Source organism: Balaenoptera musculus, chromosome 12 (assembly GCF_009873245.2).
Source record: "Balaenoptera musculus isolate JJ_BM4_2016_0621 chromosome 12, mBalMus1.pri.v3, whole genome shotgun sequence".
NCBI classification, from domain to species: domain Eukaryota; kingdom Metazoa; phylum Chordata; class Mammalia; order Artiodactyla; family Balaenopteridae; genus Balaenoptera; species Balaenoptera musculus.
The window spans coordinates 38989537-39008122 of record NC_045796.1 but is presented as its reverse complement, the minus strand read 5'-3'; the positions used below and the strand labels follow the sequence as shown (position 1 = coordinate 39008122).

At 37.2% G+C, this 18586-nt stretch overlaps 1 pseudogene; it reads left to right on the top strand.

Annotated features, from left to right (window-relative positions):
• The first annotated feature begins 16765 nt into the window (after nucleotides 1-16765).
• Nucleotides 16766-16917, top strand: LOC118905540 (annotated as a pseudogene).
• The last annotated feature ends 1669 nt before the right edge of the window (nucleotides 16918-18586 follow it).

Genomic DNA, 18586 nt, shown 5'->3' with positions numbered 1-18586 from the left:
GGAAATGCAGGCTGTTGGGAAAAGACTGTGTGTATTAATAGAAATAGTATTTGAACATGTATTATACAGCAAGAACTGTGCTGAGCGCTTTTCAGAGATTACCTCATTTTATCCTAGGTGTCTTCTCCACTTTGCTCTAAGGTTCATTAGAGCAAGGGCTCTGTCTATCTTGCTCACATAGTCATATCGTATCTCTAATACCTATCATAGTGCCAGGGCCTTGATATGAGTAATAATGGAAATAACATAAGGATTGAAATATAACTGAAAATGAACTTGGGTTAAAAATATAAAATGACATCTCTTTCCCAATATTTACTTGAACCTTTTAAGCTTGGATTATTTTGAATGGTTTTATGTTTGTCAAAAGGCTTCCTTAATTGAATTAGAATATTACTGTTAAACAAATATGCCTCAAGAAATTGCATTCAGTTTCAGTGGTTTTCTTCCTTATCTGGTATAATGGGTTTATATATGAAAAGTAATTCCACTTCTAGTAATGTCAGATGAGGTAATTTGTACCAATTCTCCCACCAAGACAACAAGAAAAGCTGGACAAAGTATTTTTAAAAGCTTATATTTTAGAACTAATAAAACAATGAAGATTGGTATAATACAGTGAGGATAGAGGCTCAGCGTATGAGCTTCTCTTTCCTTGAGGTTATTTGTTATTTCAGAAGGGGTAACTGAAGCTTAGGCTGAGCTCCACTTTTGACAGTCTTCAGGCACTAGGAAAATGGAGATTTGGAGCACAGGCTCTCATGAAAGAAAATAGACTTGATGAACACCCCTCACTGAAAGGCAGTACCTGTGAATCCAAAATTCACCAAAGGGTGAATCCAAAATAGTCTTCCACAGGGACTGCAGCTCAGCCTCACATAATATTAAATCTAAAAATTACATTAAGATAATTCTGAAAAGCTATTTCCCCAAGATACCTGGCGAAAGTAATAATAAGTAATAAATCCTTTCTGGAAGAAAGTAATATCCTAGGGCATAGATTATTTCTACCAAGTGTTTGCAAAGATAGTTGGAAGACACAGTTAAAAATATCCAGGTAAAAAGAACACAGCACAAACCAGCAGAAGCAGAAACAACAGGCATCAGTAAAAGTCTACAAAACCTCTGATATTAGAGATATCAGATATTGACTTTAAGATAATTGTGATTACTATGTTCAAGGAGATAAAAAACAAGATGGAGAATTCTGAAAGAGAACAAATAACTATAAAAATGGAAGTCAGAGAACTGAAAAAACACAGTAACTGAAACTAAGGACTCATTTGATAGGTTTTAGAGCAGATTAGGCACAGCCAAAGGCTGAAGTCTGGAGAAAAGACTGGAAAACATAAATGATGGTGTATAAGACTATGATGATTGAGAGAATGTCTATCAGGTGTACAAATGGAATTCTCAAAAGACAGATAATAATATAAGAGATAATGAATGATAACTTTCCAAACTTGAAGAATGTCATCAAGCCATAAATTCAAGAAGCTTGAAGAACCTCAGGCAGAATGAATGCAAATAAACCACTCTCTTTAATGGCTGAGTAATAGGACCTACTGTATAGCACAGGGAACTCTGCTCAATATTATGTAACTACCTAAATGGGAAAAGAATTTGAAAAAGAATAGTTACATGTATATGTAACTGAATCACTTTGCTGTACACCTGAAACTAACACAACATTGTTAATCAACTATACTTCAATATAAAATAAAAAGTTATTTCCTGAAAAAAAAGTAAATAAACCACTCTCAGGCACATCAGTAAAACCAGAGATAAAAATGGAAAAATAGTTTTAAATATAGCAAGAGAAGACTAGAAAGTTTACCTTAAAAGATGCATCAGCTGAGACTAACAGGTGACTTTTATGTATAAAAAATTTCATGATAACCATGATATCAAACCAGACATGAACATTACAAGAAAGAAAAATTACAAGTTAGTCAATTTCTTTATAAATATAGATGCGAAAATTCTAAACAAAAATTAATAAACAATCCCACAATATATAAAAGGATAATACATCCATATCCCATTTGGATTGACTCCAGGAATATAAATTTGGTTTAACATTTGAAAATCATTGATATAATTTATAACCAAATAAAGGAGAAAAAGTATATGACCATCTCAATAAATATAGAAAAATTATTTTATGTAATACAATATTCTTTGATGTATGTGTGGGAGTTTATAATATTAAGAATCTTCTTTAATCTAACAAATGACCATTACACAAAACCTACAGCAACCAACTCATCTAACTGTGAAATGTTGAAAGTTTTCCTTGCAAAAGTGGGAATAAAACACATACATTTCTATTTAATATTGTACTGGAGCGTATCATAAATAATAAGGAAATAAATAACAAAATGTTAAAAGATTTGAAAGGAAGAAATATAGCTGTCATTAATCATCACTGACATGATTGTGCACATAGAAAATATACAATAATCTGCAGATAAACTATTAGAATAAACAAGTGAGTTTAATAGGTAAAAACGTATAAAATCACTTTGGCAAACCAATATTATTACTAATTCTACTCTGAAGCACATACCCAATATAAATGCAAGCACATGTACCATATGTGCCACAAGAGATTTCTATAAAAGTGGTCCTAGCAGTATTGTTAGTAATAGCCAAACACAAAACAAACCCAATACTCACGAACAGTAGAATGGAAAAACTGTGGTATATTTATACAATGGATTACTGTTCAGTAAGGAAACTGAACAAACTACAACTATGTGCAACAACATGAATAAATTTCATAGCCTAACACTGAGTAAAAGAAGCCAGACAGAAAAGACTACATAGCATATGGGCATCATTCTATTTGTATAAATTTTAAAACTGGGCAAGTGTAAATTATAACACTTGAGAATGCATGCTTAGATGGACAACTATCAAATAAATCAAGGAAGCAATTGCCATTTAGAAGGAGTCTATCTTTTAGAAAGAGAAAAGGATTACTATGGACAATGGGGGGTGGGGTATGAGATGCTGGCAATGTTCTGTTTTTTGATCTGGGTGATCTTTGCATGAGCATTTATTTGCTTTGTGTTAAATCACATATATATATTTTCTACATGTACTATGTATTTTATAATTATAATATTTTTATTAATTTTTATTGGAGTATAGTTGCTTTACAATGTTGTGTTAGTTTCTACTGTATAGCAAAATGAATCAGCTATACATATACATATATCCCTCTTTTTTGGATTTCCTTCCCATTTAGGTCTCCATGGTGCATTAAGTAGAGTTCCCTGTGCTATACAGTATATTCTCATTAGTTGTCAATTTTATACATAGTATCAATAGAGTATATATGTCAAGCCCATCTCCCAAGTCCTCCCACCCCCTCCTTCCCCCTTGGTATCCATACATTTGTTCTCTACGTCTGTGTCTCTATTTCTGCATTGCAAATAACATCATCATCTATACCATTTTTCTAGATTCCACATATATGCATTAATATACGATGTTTGTTTTCCTTTCTGACTTAATTCACTCTGTATGACACTCTCTAGATCCATCCATGTCTCTACAAATGACCCAATTTCATTCCTTTTTAGGGCTGAGTAATATTCCTTTGTATATATGTACCACATCTTCTTTATCCATTCCTCTGTCGATGGACATTTAGGTTGCTTCCGTGTCCTGGCTATTGTAAATAGTGCTGCAATGAACATTGGAGTGCATGTGTCTTTTTGAATTATGTTTTTCTCAGGGTATATGCCCACTAGTGGGATTGCTGGGTCATATGGCAGTTCTATTTTTAGTTTCTTAAGGAAACTCCATAATGTTTTCCATAGTGGTTGTATAATAATTATAATATTTAAAACAAAATAAATGAGAATTTTTCAAACTGGACCAGGGGCATCAAGAAAGCTAGTAATGGTAATGATTTAAGGACAGGACCAGGATTAGGATGAGATGAGCAAGGCACTCACCTTGGGTGCAAACTTTAAGAGAGGGCAAAAAACTCACTAACTGTAAGTAAATAATCTTTTAATGTATTAAAGAATTAATATCAATGCAAAAAATTCAGGATGAATGAAATATCAAAAGGATTGATAACAAAGAACAAATATGAAGACAGGATCAATACAGACCAGGCACTGTTTTGTGCTTTGACCTATATTAACTGATCTAATCCACATAGAACTCTATGAGGGGGCTTCCCTGGTGGCGCAGTGGTTAAGAATCCGCCTGCTCATGTAGGGAACACGGGTTCGAGCCCTATTCCGGGAAGATCCCACATGCCATGGAGCAACTAAGCCCGTGCGCCACAACTACTGAGCCTGCGCTCTAGAGCCCGCAAGCCACAACTACTGAGCCCGTGTGCCACGACTACTGAAGCCTGCGTGCCTAGAGCCCGCGCACCGCAACAAGAGAAGCCCCCGCAATGAGAAGCCCGCACACCGCAACAAGAGTAGCCCCCGCTCGCTGCCCGCGTGCAGCAACAAAGACCCAACGCTGTCAAAAATAAATAAATAAAATAATTTTTTAAAAAAACAAACTCTATGAGGTAGACTCTATAATTATCCCTTATTTTACTAAGAAGGAACCTGTGGCACAGAGGAAAGTATTTTCCCAAGGTCATCCAGCCAACCCATGGTAAAGCCTGAGTTCAAACCCAGTTCAAACTCAGAAGCCATGCTCTTAGAGACAGAACTACACTCCACCTGCCCGTTTGCGAGAGTAAGTGAAGGTAGTCAGATCGTGACAGCTGGTGATCTCCCATGGGTGATATTAGCTCTGACTCCTTCTACTGAGCATATGCCCTCCACATAATTGTGATTATTGTGTTCAGAGGACAGATATAATTAAAGGAAGATGATTAGGGAAATCAGTATAATTGGGGACCTTACAAAATTGTCATGAAACCTCTCTTTTCTTAAGTGTGATTCCTATGGTGTGGGATATGCCAAGCAGCCAATAAAACCTCCTAGAGTTCTCGCACTCAAATGATTCCGTCGCACTACTGTAATTCACGCTACTCTAGGACTCCTGTGAGGGTTAGATCGAGTAAACTTAGTATCTGATAAACATAGTTGAATAAAAAATACAGATTTGTATCAATTAATTTGAAAATTATACCACAGTACGTTGCTACACTTTAAAAGCAGCTTAGAACTGTACAATTTTTCAGGCCTTTTAAAATAAGCATGAGGGCCAGCGTGGGGAGTACGTGGTGTCAGGTTTTATTTACCTTCTGAAATGCTAACTCATTAAACAAATGTCATCATTTAGACTGTTGTTTTCTGTTGAAGTAAGCTCAGTTTGAGCCAGAGAAAAACAAGTCACAGAATCAGTTTGGTGAAAGTGCACAAAGCAGCTTAAATTTCAAAGGTAGCTCAAAAATTAATGACTCTTAGTTCCCTCAAGGTGCAACAGTATGCTTTGAGAACAGAGAAAGAAACAGAAAAAAAAAAATTAGGGAACTAAATAATTCCAATGAATATTAATGAAAGATGGGCACTTTTCAGGCAGAGCTTTGTAGGTAGAAAGGAAATAGAATTTGTAAGAGAGTACATTTCAGTAAACAGTTATTTATAGATATGGGGAAATGAGTTCTGCTGAATTTCAATCCTTCTTAAGCTGTGACAATGTCCATTTTTTTCAAACAAGTCAAACTTTTTGAGAAATAAAGCTTGCTATAGGCTACCAATATATCTCACTAGAACATAAAAAATTCCATTAAACAACCACTTTTAAAAATCTTTTCTAAATAGTCAGTTTGATGGTTTCACAGAACCATAACTCTGAGCCTACATCCAGAAACTTAAAAATTGCCATTAAGTCTTTAGCCATCCTGCTTTCTGTTTTAATCAAACTATGGCATAAAGTATCACTGCAAAAAAATGAGAGTTCTGTTGCAGAAATACTCTCTCTATGACAATGATGGGAGTAGAGTTGAGAAAGTGAACTGAAAAGCTGATTTGAAACTCTCTGCACTCCATCTAGAAAGGTGGTGACAGAGTTAAGGTAAGACTCAGGGTATCAATCACAGCAGGAAAAATTATAATTAAATGTTTTAAAGTACCATTGTGAAAAAGTCACAGTTTTCTATTCTAAACTTAAATTAGCAACCTGTGAAGCAAATTTCTCTGAGGCTCATTTTGAAAAATTTTAGAATGAAAATTAGTAGACAAAATGTCAGGTCCAAAACTTTAGAAAAATCTTGGTGATACTCAGTTGGGCCCCAAAGCCTTTCAATTCATCTCCTCCTCATTATTTTTCTGTTAACAAAAGGAGTTATCTTTGACTGTTAGTGTTTCCACGCAACCATCTTTGACTGTTAAAGCAGAGATGGGTCTGTCAGAGCTGTCAATATCTTTCTGTGTTTGGGATTTCAGCCTTTCATCCATCTGAACATATAAATGTAGACCTTTTGTGCTTTGCAGTTCTGATTTTTCATGAGCATGAATGCAAAAGAAACTGAGCTAAGAATGGCAGCTACAACTCTTCTGACAAAAAAAGATAATGCAAAAAGGGCCAATTTTTAAAAGAGGGAAAATGTTTGGGGCATAAGAGGTTTTGTGACTCTAGCAATATGTTTCTCTTTTCCGAATTGTTACTCATTACTGTCAATCACCATCCTATCCTAGAACGCTAGATTCTGTCACTCGCTTTTCCAAATGCAAATGAAAAAACGTCCAATCTTCAAGTTCATTTTAATTAGTTCTAGGTTTGGTTTTTGTTTTTCATCCCCGCATTGAGATCTAAGTACATACAAACAAAAGCAAGTAGTTACCTAGTTCTGGTTCAGAAAATGAAAGCTCAAATCTTCCAAGGAGATATGGTAATTTGTCCTGAATGTTGGGAGACTGTAATGAGCTGTGACCTCTCTTTCCAGGAAATGGGTGATGGTCACTGGGGCATACAAATATGAACCACCATGAAGATCCAAGAGTCCTATGGAGAGACATTAAAATTTCCCACCGTTCTACTTCCACAGATTCTCCTTCCTTCAGCAAAGAGTAGTTGAGTCCTATTCAGGTATTGTGCTAGGCCTGGGGATAAAACGGTGAACAAGTCACAGTTCCAGCTTCAAAGAGATGAGGGCCTGTGAAGAAGCACTAGACTAACACTGGTGAAACCTGTGAGGTTCCCTGTGCCATTACCCCACATTCACTCCTAGAGGGCAGGAGTCCATTAACATATAACAAAAAAAAGAGTCCGTTTTTGAGAGGCAATTAGAAATTCAAAGTCTTGCAGCTGTTTCATTTTGAAGGCTCAGAAAGACTTAGAGTTTTACCCACACATTGACTACATGGGAGAGGTTAGTGTGTGAGAACATGGGGGTCCCCTTACCCCACAGAAACTAATGAACTGGATCAAACTAGATCACTGTCCAGCCCAAAGCCTTCGATGGTTTCTCACTGCAACCAGAATAAAGTCCAAATTCTTTCCCTGACTATAAGGCTCTGCATGACATGGCCTGAATACCTCTCTGTACTCCTCTTTTTTATCCCTATGACTAATGCTGCTGTCACGAGAGTTTCCTTTCTGCCTTCAAATATGCCTGCCTTGTTCTCATGCCAAGATACTAGTGTGTTCTTTTGGCTTGGAATTCTCTTCCTCCAAATCATTGTATGGTTGCCCTCTCCTCACCATTCAGGCCTCAATTCACAATACCCCAAACTAAAATAACACCCTCTCATTTTCTTGTTTGACTGCTCTTAGCATTCAGCTGTACCTGAAATTATGCACATGTTTGTGTGCTTATTGAGTGTCTCATAATCCTGTAGGCATTCCATCTTCTTCACTTCTCTACTCCTAGAGCTTCAAGTATTGCCTGTTCTCATAGTGGGTTTTCCAAAAAATATTTGCTGATTGATGCGCTGACTCGTTTATGAGAGAAGAATGAGCAGGAGAGTTTCTATGGGTACAAGTGTTGGGCAGAAACAAGAAATGTATATTAATGTCACTATAACTTCATTGTAAACAGCCTAAAGAAACTCATGCAACTCACTATGATACGTGCTACAAAGGGAATAAATTCAAATTTTGAGAAGTGAGAAATACCCAGGAAATCATGACATCTTAGCTGATATTTCAAAGATAAGTAAGATATAGCCAGATTCTGGAAGAATAAGAGATGAAGGGGAAAAGCCAATCCCAGCCCCTCCCCCCAATTAAACTGAATATATAAAGCTCAAAGAGGTTTGACATTTAAAAAGAAAAAAATGAGACAGTGAACCACAGAGTAATGGCATCATATTTGCATGACAAATAAATGGAAGGGTTGAGACTGAAAGCCGGGAATTGAGTTAGAGAGCTGTTGAAGAAATCCAGGGGAGAGATAACAGCATTCTTCAACTGGGGTAGATCCACAGGGGATGGGTGAAATTGGATAAACCAGGAGATTTAAAGGTGTTATAGAATCAATAGGACTTGGTTGAATAGGCATGAGAATGAACAATGGGAATATTTTTTACCCAATTTTCCTTACTAAGCATTTGGACGCATCGTGGCTTCAGTAACTGACAGAGGACCTTGGAGGAGAGGCAGGTTTCAATGGACAAGATAATGTTCTTGTTGAGCTTAATTTGTCAGAGGAACAGCCAAGTGGAGCCAAGGGGGCTATTGGACGTACATGTCTGGGAAGATGCATTTGTGAGTTGGCGTAGAAATGATAATAAAAGTCATGGGAGTTGATGAGGTCATATAGCAATAGTAAACAAAGGGATAAAAGAAGGCAGACTCAGGTGGAACCCTATAAAAACACCAATATGTAATATATATTTTTTTTAGAAGGAGAAAGGGCCAGTTATGATGTCTAGTTAGAGCAGCCAGAAAGATAGGTGGAAAACAAACTGCGTGAATTACAAGAGCCAGTGAAGGAGAACATTTCACTAAGAGTAACTATTCAACAGTGTCAAGTGGTAGGGAAAATCTCAAATTAGATTAGGTTTCCAAAGTGCCCATGGTATTTAGTAAAGTTGCTGGTTACAATCACAAGAACGTTTTAATGGAGTGGTGAAAATGAAAGTGGGTTCCAGGAAGTGATTCCAGAAACCTGACTAGGAAATGGGAGGCAGAACACGGCCATAATGAGTGGAGAAAATACTTTAAAGAAATTTAGCCATTGTTGTGAGGCAAGTGAAAGATTGGAGTAGAAAGAGAGATGGTGAAATATTTCGTTTATGTTGGAAAGTAACTTAGAATATTTAAATGCTGATAGAAGAGAACCAGTGAGGAGAGTGGTTTTGAAGATATAGGCAAAAGATAATTAATGGGGCAAGATGACTGAGGTGGAAGGAATGGCTATGTAAGACTGAGACAGATAAATTATAAGGGACACTTGTTTCTCATGAGAGGATTATAAAAGGAAAGAATATGTGTAGACCAAGTAAATTATACATGTGTGGAATAGGAGAGAAAAATAACCAGAAGAACACAGGGAGAATGATGGTATTGATGATATGAATTTTTCAAGGCACCAGCCTATGTAAGTCTGTGGCTTCCTTCAGTAGGGCTCATCTGCCTGAATATAGAAATAAAAAATGGTAGTTATATTGGACAAGATTTGGGGGTTTTTGAGTATTCAAATGAAAAAGCAAGATAGCAAGCTAATTAAAACTGGTTGGAAACTGTGATCATATGGTGACTGAAAGTAAAGTAAGGAATAAAGTAAATGTTAATGTAAAGTTGAAGGCAGTTAACAGGCTGGCAAAATTCCAAAGAGCTGAATATTCTGACTTATCTTCTCATTCTCTTTTTTCAATTCCTTCCAATAAGGTTTCATCCTCATCACTCCATAAAAATTTTCCCTGTGAAAACACTCATGATTTACATCTTGCCAAGTATCAATGAATAATTCTCAGTCATTTTCCTTGATCCCTCTGCAGCGTTTGACACATGTTGATCATTCTTTCTCAAAATTCTTTTTTTACTTGCATTCCAGAACTCCACACATCTTTAGATTTGCTCCTACCTTATTAGCATCAATTTCCCACTCTATCACCTCTATCTGAATGAGAATTTTGGAAGCATCCAGAGCTGAATGATTAAACTTCTCTTTTCTTATTCCTTACGTGATGTCAACAAATCTTAAGGGTTTAGATACCACCTATTTTCTGATAGCTCCCAAATTTACATCTTTAGCACCAATTTATTTTATTCTCACTCTCCCAACACTTGAACCTATTTAGATGTTTAGAAAGCATCTCAAACTTAAGCTATGTAAAACAAATTCTCAATCCTTACCACCAACCCCATTCCTCCTTCAGTTTTTCCAATTTAATAAATAGCACACCAATTACCAAGTTGCTCACACTAAAAACTTAGCATGTCATCTTTGAATCTTCTCTTTCTCCCACATCTCATATCCAAACCATCATCATATAATATTGGTCTTTCCAGCAATATGTATTAAGAAACATGTGGTGCCCATCCAAGGTGTCAGGCATTATTCAATGAGTTCATTTTTATATGGTTAAACTGTTCCCAACATAAAGGGGCTTTGGTATTTAGATGTCCATAACCCAGAGTTAACCATGTGAACTTGCCTTATATTGGGGAATGGTACCCCCTAAAATATAAAACGTGACATTTTTCAATTCTGGTTTAGTTCTTCCCTGAGATTGGACCTTGGTAACCCTAAGAGAAAACAAATACCGATGTCCAGAGTCATTTAAGGTTTGGTTGATGGGCCATTCATGTGGGTTCCAAAGTGATAGCTGCAGTTTCTGAAGTTCCACTGGCATTTCTTTCCTCTAAAATGAAATATCCTAAAGCTCATCAGTTGGATCCTTATAGCGGAGATATTAACCAAGGTAGCCCAGAAGTACTGAACAAGAGCAATTGTCCACAAATTCAACAGTTGGATTCATTTTTAAAATTAGAATATGACTGTGCCCATAGGAGAAAAACATTTGAATCAAAAGCATTGGTATGTGGAAAGAGGGAAATAAAAAGAAGGATTATACAGTCCTAGTCCCAAATCTTGGGAAAGCTACCCACAACAGATATCATCTGCTTCATTATCCTGGCTTTTGTCTGGTTAATTTTAGTTTCAGGTCTCTAGATGATTGTGAAGTCCAAGTAGGAGGTGGCACCTTCTTTAAATGAAAAACGTGAATCTATGAGTCAAGGTCCCTTGATTTAGTGGTGCAAGAGTTAGGTAACAATACCTGGTAAAGTCCCTTCCAACAAGGTTGGAGGGCATCTTTATGAAGGTGTCATTTCCAACAGACATAGCCTCCAGGTTGGAGACCATGATGCTGTATGTCTTTATCTCCCAGGAGCACAGTGTGGAAAGATTGCTCTATAAGCTGTGAGTTAACTTTAAGGCCTTGATAAGTTCCATATAGTAGGGTAAGAGGTTTCCTTTTAACAAGTTCATACACACCTTCATCTAATCTCATGGGTCTGCCAGTAAAGATTTCAAATGGTGTTAACCTAATTTTCCCAAAGGGAATATATCTCAGGTTAAGTAAAACTAAAGGCAGTGCTCTAGGCCGAGACTGCTTAAATGACTCAACAAATTTAGCTAACTGAACTTTTATAATTCCATTAGGGTGTTCCACCAGTCCTGACGACTGGAGATGGTAGGCACATGGAAATGTTGTAAAGAAGGCCAAATTTTACAAACTGATTGAATCACTTGTCCAGTAAAATGGGAACCTCTTTCACTGTGGAGTTCAGAGGGTATTCCTCAAGTGGGAATAACTTTTCCCAGTAAGACTTTAATTACTGCTGTGGCCATGGCTTTGTGACAAGGAAAATCTTCCATCCAATGAGAAAACATACAAATCATTACCAATACATATTTATAACCCTGAGATGGTGGCAACTGGATAAAACCCATTTGTCACACCTCAAAAGGTCTGGAGGGTAAGGAAAAATAACCCATGGAAGTTGGATGGGTTTTCCTGGGTTACGTTTCGGACAAACTTGACAACTTTGGTATATGTGGCAAGCCCTTTTAAGAGATGGTTTCCAATGGTTGCTCTCTCTGTACTGGGAACCAAGTTGAGGTGTTTTATTTTTTGTGAAAATATAAAACTATGTTCTTTTGACTGGAAAAAAAATTGTTTTCCCCATTGAACGATCATATTAGTGTTCTAGTGAATCAGATTATGAATATATTCTAGGATAAATTTTTACAAACATTTAGGGAGAAGAGGTCTACCATTTGGTCCTAACCAAAGGTTTCTCTTGGAGTCATGTGTAAAATTCTGTTTGATCCAATTTTTTCAATCTTTCCAAATGGAGAGTTTTTTGCTTCTAATATTTTAGTAATTAATTCATGTTCTGAATTTACAGGTAAACAGGTTATGGTTTTGGACTTTTGGAGGGCTGCTATTTTGGCAGCAGTGTCAGCCAAATGGTTTCCTTTACTTTCCTCCGTGTTTGTTGAGTTTTAATTTTTAAAACTGTCCATGAGTTTTAATTACTGCCAAGGATTTAGGCAGTTGCATGGCATCTAAGAGTCTTACCACATAAGAACTGTTGTGAGTTTCTGTCCTCAGGAGGTAAAAACCTCTTTGTTTCCAAAGTATGCCAAAATCATGGGCAACACCAAAATTGTACCTGCTGTCAGTATATATATTAATAGTTTTATCTTTTGCTAAAAATCAAACTCAAATTAATGCATAAAGTTCTACATGTTGTGCAGAAGTAGCTTCTGGTGTGGTGTCAGCCTCAGTGACTTCAGTTAAAAATACTATAGAATAGCTGGCTCAGCAGCAACCAGACTCATCTTTTATTTTTTATTTTTTAAAATATTTTATTTGTGTACGTTATTCTTTTCAAAGCTTTTCTACACATTCTTTAGGTTGGCCTTCAAAATAGTCTTAAAGAGGCAGGTAGCACTGTTATTTGATGTCATTTCAGAGGCCCAGATATAAGAAGTCATTTGCACAAGGCCATGCCACTATTTGTCGTAGAGAATCTCTGACTCCTGATAAGTCTCTCTCCATTCAACTCTGTTTTTCTGATTTATATAAAAAGTTACACAGGCACAAGAAACTTCAACAAAGTCGTGTCAAAGAAGAAAGGAATTGATAGTCCTATAAAGGATGTGAGTAATAAGAAATAAACTGGAAATTTAATTCATAGGAGTCAAATTGGTAAATCATTTATGCACATTTTTTCTCATTTATTTCTTTTTTTTAAATTGGGTTATAGTTGTTTCACAATGTTGTGTTAGTTTCTATTGTACAGCGAAGTGAAGTAGAGTTCCCTGTGTGCTATACAGCAGGTTCTCATTGGTCATCTATTTTATACATATTAGTGTATATATGTCAATCCCAATCTCCTAATTCATCCTTCCTCCCCTTCCCCCGCTTGGTGTCCATACATTTGTTCTGTATATCTGTGTCTTTATTACTGCCTTGCAAACCAGTTCATCTATACCATTTTTCTAGATTCCACATATATGCGTTAATATATGATATTTGTTTTTCTCTTTCTGACTTACTTCACTCTGTATGACAGTCTCTAAGTCCATTCACATCTCTACAAATGACCCAATTTTGTTCCTTTTTATGGCTGAGTAATATTCCCTTGTATATATGTGCCACATCTTCTTTATCCATTCGTCTGTTGATGGGCATTTAGGTTGCTTCCATGTCTTGGCTATTTTAAACAGAGCTACAGTGAACATTGGGATGCATGTATCCTTTTGAACCATGTTTTTCCCCAGATATATACCTAGGAGTGGGATTGCTGGATAATATGGTAATTCTATTTTTAGTTTTTTGAGGAATCTCCATACTGTTCTCCATAGTGGCTGTATCAATTTACATTCCTACCAACAGTGCAAGAGGGTTCCCTTTTCTCCACACCCTCTCCAGCATTTATTGTTTGTAGATTTTCTGATGATGCCCATTCTAATCAGTGTGAGGTGATACCTCATTGTAGTTTTGATTTGCATTTCTCTAATGATTAGTGATGTTGAGCAGCTTTTCATGTACTTTTGGCCATCTGTATGCCTTCTTTGGAGAAATAGCTATTTAGGTCTTCTGTCCATTTTTTGATTGGGTTTTTTTTTTTTTTTTATTGAGCTGCATAAGCTGTTTCTATATATTGGAGATTAGTCTTTTGTCCATTGTTTCATTTGAAAATATTTTCTCCCATTCTGAGGGTTGTCTTTTCATCTTGTTTATGGTTTCCTTTGCTGTGCAAAACTTTTAAGTTTCATTAGGTCCCATTTGTTTATTTTTATTTCCATTACTCTAGGAAGTGGGTCAAAAAAGATCTTGCTGTGATTTATGTCAAAGAGTGTTCTTCCTATGTTTTCCTCTAAGAGTTTTACAGTGTCTGGCCTTACATTTAGGTTTTTAATCCATTTTGAGTTTATTTTTGTGTATGGTGTTAGGAAGTGTTCTAATTTCATTCTTTTACATGTAGCTGTCCAGTGTTCCCAGCACCACTTATTGAAGAGGCTGTCTTTTCTCCATTGTATATTCTTGCCTCCTTTGTCAAATATAAGGTGACCAGATGTGGGTGGGTTTATCTCTGGGCTTTCTATCTTGTTCCATTGATCTATATTTCTGTTTTTGTTCCAGTACCATAGTCTTGACTACTATCTTTTAAATAGGAACCATCAGTAAACTAGATCAGTTCAGTGTTTTCAAGAGGCTTCTCCTGCATATCATCAGGAGCTGGTCAGTCAGCATCAGCCATGAGGGGCTTCATCCGCTGGAGAGTGTAGAAGGGTAGTGGGATTCAGGGTATTGCAGTGGGGCATAGTCACATTAAAAGGAAACAGTAGAAGAATTCACAGGAGGTTAGTCTGCTAGTGGAAAGATGCTGAGTATGGTGAGAATTAAGCAAGACTTCCATGCAATAAGGTACATAAATAGTCAGTGGAGACCCCATTACAATTTCTTCTACATGTTGTAATAAATTGGCAGTGGCCACAATGGCTCTCATGCAAGACAGAAGACCTTTAGCTACTGGGTTTATTTGTTGACTGTAATATCCTATAGGTTTATGGTGGCCCCCATGGCACTGAGTAAGTACACTGAGGGTATTTCCTTTTCTTTCATGGACAAACAAGAAAAAAGGGCAGTTATTAGGGTGACCTAAGGCAGATGGGTAATGAAGGCTGCCTTTAATAAGGTAAAAGCTCCTTAGATTTCTTTTGTCCAAATAAGAGGTTTGGTCTGATCAGCCATAAGGAGGGAGTATAAGGACTGAGCCATGGCAGAAAAATTGGAGATGCAGTTTCTACAGTGTCCTGCCAGTCCTAAAAAACCTCTGAGTTATCTTTTGGTTTTGGGGCAAGGAAAAGTTCAAATACTTTGAATCATATCTGGATCTAAAAGGAGATCTTGCTCAGTAATTGAATGGCCTAAATATCTGACTTTACGTTTACAAAAGTGGAGTTTTTCTTTGACAACTTCTGTCCTTTTTTGCTAGTTCTCAGAGGTAATGGAGGCTATCCTCCAAGGATGCTTCCTCTGAAGGAGAGCAGAGAAGAAGATCATCCACATATTATAAAAGAGAAGATTTTTGAGGGATGGTGACATCAGCAGTATCAGCCTTTAAAACTTGCAAAAAATAAGTTGGGCTTTCAGTGTAGCCTTGAGATATAACAGTCCAAGTGAATTGTTGGTTTTCCCAGGTAAAGGCAAACAAGTATTGACTCTCAGGGTCAACAGGGATGCTAAAGAAGGCACTATGGAGGTCTATCACTGTAAAGGTTGTGCTCTTTGGAGGTATGGCTGAAAGTAGGATATGAGGATTTGACACAACTGAGCATCAGGGTATAACTGTGTTAATGGCTCTTAAGTCCTGAACAAACTTAAGAGAGGATGAGAGTGGTAAAACAGCTTGTACGTGGAACAATCAAACCTTGTTTAATATATTCTTTAATTATGGGTTTGAATCCTTGAATAGCTTCTGCATTCATGGGATACTGGTGAATATTTAGCAGAGGCTTTCTTTCATCTACCTGAATCTTTATGGGTGTTACAGAGTAAATGCAACCAATGTCAATAGCATTCTTAGACCAGATCATCAAGGATGGTATCTAAGAGAGGGTTAGAATCAGCCATAGAGACTAAGAAAACTGGAATTTTAATAGATGAGTCTCCCGGAGAATTGTGAGAATCGGGGTCTCCTTCAATATGTAAAAATATTTCCCCCTTTTGAAAGAAGGAAATGTAGGCTTTATGAGCCTCTAAGAAATCTCTCTCCAATAGGTGGATGGAGACAGAAGGGACTAAGAGGAATGGATGAGTCCCTTCAATAGTCTCTAATTGAAAAGGGACTCGAAGAGACTTGAAAACAGTCATTGGTTTGTTAGATACTGCCACCATTTTCACAGTTTCGGTATTCCAAGGAAGGGGAACAGACAGGTTGATGGGGTTAAGAACTGACAAGGTGGCCCCTGTATTTACTAAGGTCTTAGTAACCTCATTCCCAACGGTTAAGTCAATTTCTCCCAAAGAATTTGTTAGGAGCATGGGGAAACTCCCCCTTGTCCTGGGAGAAGCCCTATTGTTGAGAACAGCCAGGTAGGAACTTGTGAGAATGTCTGTCATTTTTAGGCTATTGATTTTCCAGTAATTGTTTGAGTTTAAAACAGTCTTTTTTCCATTGGCTGAGACTTTTACAGTAATTGCAAACCTCCTTTATTTGTCATTTATTTTGGGGACAATGAGGGTTTGATTTAGCAGAAAGTTGTAGTTGTAAATGCATTATTTGGGTTGCCTGAACTTGAGCATTTCAAGCTTTTTCAGCTTTCTTTTTTGTATCTTTCTGAATAGCTCAGGAGAGCAGTTCAATCGCTTCTTGGCCTTTTGGCTAAGATCAAGTGTAGGAGAGCAGTTCAACATAGTTTACTAAATCATGAGGTTGCATGGTGGCCCAATTAAGGCATAATTTTCTAATTTGTTGTCCAAGGTCTTCCTATAAACCTTCAAGGGCAGAATTTAAAAGTGTTGAGGTTTTATCATTAATTTTATCTATGCCAGAATAGTGTTTAAAGCCTTTCTCAATTGTATTATAATAAAGACGGATTCATCAGGTTTGTGAATAACTTTTGGATTTTTTTCAGTCAATAATTTGAGAGAAGCCCTCGGAAATTTTATCATGAAGCTGTTTTGTTAATTTAGAGGCTCACGCATAGCAGTTTGTCCCTTACAGGTAAAAATATTTGGTTCATCCCCACCACCTAACAAAATCCATTTTTTAGCAAGACCTTCCCTACTAATATTGATAAAGATCAGAAAATCCTGGCTCATAAGCCCAAACCATAAGAAGGAATTCCTGTGCAAAAACCCACTGGATCTTCCTTGGGACTTAGGAAGTCCTTAGCAATTGCATTGGAGTTCAGCTTTAGTCCAGGCAATGTAAGAAACAAGTTGGTGACTCTGGTTAGGGCTGTAGACTGGCTTGGTTAGGGCAGGAGGGTCTAGACTGGCTTCAGAATCATCTGGATAGGAGTTATAAAAGGGAAGTCTGGCAAGAGTAGGTCAGAGGGGGAAGGGGCTTAGAGGAGCAAGGCAGGTGCAGCACTGGCAGGAGTAGAAAGTAGCAGCAGGGGAGCATTAGGAGAACATTTAGAAGTTTCTTTTAGTTTAGTCAGTCACTGAGACAATTCAGAATTAGCCTCAGATAATTTGGAATTAATATCCTGGAGGGAAGCAATTTTGGAATTGCAACTTGTTTTGAGTGCTCAAAATGCCAACTGAAATAAGCTTCCCATTCAGGCTGCTTCATTTTACACTTTTTTATAATTGTCTGTGCAGATAAACTAATTAAGGAATTTCAAGGAGGCCTAACTTGGCCAATTTAATTGTAAATCATTCTGGATACTACAGTCCAGTGAGACAAATACTCGTAGAACAGGGGCCCATAGTTCTTATACGTAAAACCAGTAGGAGTTCCAGAAGGAGGCTGCTCCACAGCCCTACCCTTAGAGAGTGAACTTTCCTTTTTCCAAGAGTAATTAATCACCAGGCCAAAATGGGAAACAAAGTTCCAAAAACAGAAGCCAGCACAGAGGACACCCAAATAAAGTAGAACCTCTACCAAGACAGAGGGTCCATTCCACAATCTGGGACCACCAAGGAAATGATAGGGAACAATGGATTATTGTAGATACCTTACTTGAATCCGTGGAGTTGCCAGAGGTTGGAGGCAGGGTTGGGGGGGAGGCAGAGACTACACAGGTTGCTTTGTATCCCACTTCTGACACCATGTATTGTCAACTAAAAATACAGAAAACTGCTAATAAGAAAAAAGAATTTATTTGGGGTCTTAAGAATTGCAATTAAGGAGGGACCATTCAAAAACCAACTCAAATATGCTCTGAAGGGTGTAGAAAATGACAGAGGTTTATAAAGACTGTTAACAGACAAAAACATTCTGGAGAAATTACATAGGAGGGTACATTTACAGAACAACAGTTGGTGCTGGCAGGCATACTGTCACTTGTCAGTAGCAGACTGGTTGCTAAGCTGCAGTTTCTAGGCAGTAAAGAAAATGAGTTCCAGATGGCCTGAGGATGACCAGGTCAAAAGTTTATATTGCATCCACTGGTGGATGTGTGTAGGCTTCATGTCTCTAATGGCCTTCTAGCTTCATTTTTGATCCCTTTGAC